Consider the following 1,721-nt stretch of genomic DNA (forward strand, 5'->3'; position numbering starts at 1 on the left):
TTTGCCTAACCTTCCTGGGATGAGTGAACTCTGGAAATGCCACTCTGACTGTTGTGAAATGCCATTCTTTATTGTGAGTTGGTTGGCACTCTCTGAGTCTACCCCATAGTCGCAAACCTCAGCGTGACTTAATGGAAAGAGCCCGGGCTTGGGAATCAGAGGTCGGGGATTCTAATCCCGGCTCTGCCGCTGGTCTGCTGTGTGACCTTGGGCAAGTCACTTCACTTCTCCGTGCCTCAGTTCCCTCCTCTGTAAAATGAGGATTGAGACTGTGAGCCCTACGTGGGACAGCCTGATTATCGTGTATCTACCCCAGTGCTTAGAACAGTGCTTGGCACATAGTAAGTGCTTAACAAATGCCAGAATTATTATCATTACTTCAGAGACCTAGACAGGGCCCCAAACACTAGCATTTGTATAATTATAATAAGAATAATAATGCTGGTATTTGTTAAATGCTTACCCTGTGCCAAGCTGAGGCAGATATAATAATAATAATAACCATGATATGTGTTAAGCTCTTGCTATTTGCCAGGCACTGTACTAAGCGCTGGGGTAGAAACAAGCAAATCGGGTTTGACACAGTCCCTGTCCCATCTGTGGCTCACAGTCTTCATCCCCATCTTATAGATGAGGTAACTGAGGCACAGAGAAATTAAGCGACATGCCCAAGGTCACCCAGCAGACAAGGTGCAGGGCTGGAATTAGAACCCAGGTCCTTCTGATTCCCAATCCTGTGCTGCTCTATCTTCTAGGTCACGCTGCTTCTGGGCTCACAGTCTGAGAGGGAGGGAGAACAGGCATTTAATTCCCACTTTACAGATGAGAAAAGTGAGGCCTGGAGAGGTTAAATGACTTGCCCAAGGTCACACAGCTGGCAGGTGGCAGAGCTGGGTTTAGAAACTCCTCCTCTAGACTGTAAGCTCCTTGTGGCAGGGACCATTGGATTGTGCTCTCTACCTCCCTCCGATCCACTGGCCCCTGAGACACTGAGTGTGGATACAGATCTGCTGGTGATGATGGTTCATTCATTCATTCATTCAATCAATCGTATTTATTATGGACTTGCTGTGTGCAGAGCACTGTACTAAGCACTTGGGAGAGTCCAATATAACAATAAACAGATACGTCCCTGCCCACAAGGAGCTTACAGTCCAGAGGGGGTGCCCAGTAAGACTTCCCTTGGCTCCTTCGCCCTCCTCTCCCTTTCCAGTAATGATAACTACAACAAGATAATAATAATTGTGGTATTTACTATAATAATAATAATAATAATGGTATTTGTTAAGCGCTTATTCATTCATTCATTCATTCAATTATATTTATTGAGCGCTTACTGTGTGCAGAGCACTGTACTAAGCACTTGGGAAGTACAAGTTGGCAACATATAGAGACAGTCCCTACCCAAAAGTGGGCTCACAGTCTAGAAGGGGGAGACAGAGAACAAAACAAAACATATTAACAAAATAAATAGAATAAATATGTACAAATAAAATAAATAAATAAATCGAGTAATAAATCCATACAAACATATATGCATATGTCCAGGTGCTGTGGGGAGGGGAAGGAGTTAAGGAGGGGAGGATGGGGAGAGGAAGGAAGGGGGTCAGTCTGGGAAAGCCTCCTGGAGGGGGCTTACTATGTACAAAGCACTGTTCTAACTGCCGGGGGGATACAAGGTGATCAGGCTGTCCTACGTGAGGCTCACAATCTTAATCCCC

The sequence above is a fragment of the Tachyglossus aculeatus genome, chromosome 17 (assembly GCF_015852505.1).
Source record: "Tachyglossus aculeatus isolate mTacAcu1 chromosome 17, mTacAcu1.pri, whole genome shotgun sequence".
Classification (NCBI taxonomy): domain Eukaryota; kingdom Metazoa; phylum Chordata; class Mammalia; order Monotremata; family Tachyglossidae; genus Tachyglossus; species Tachyglossus aculeatus.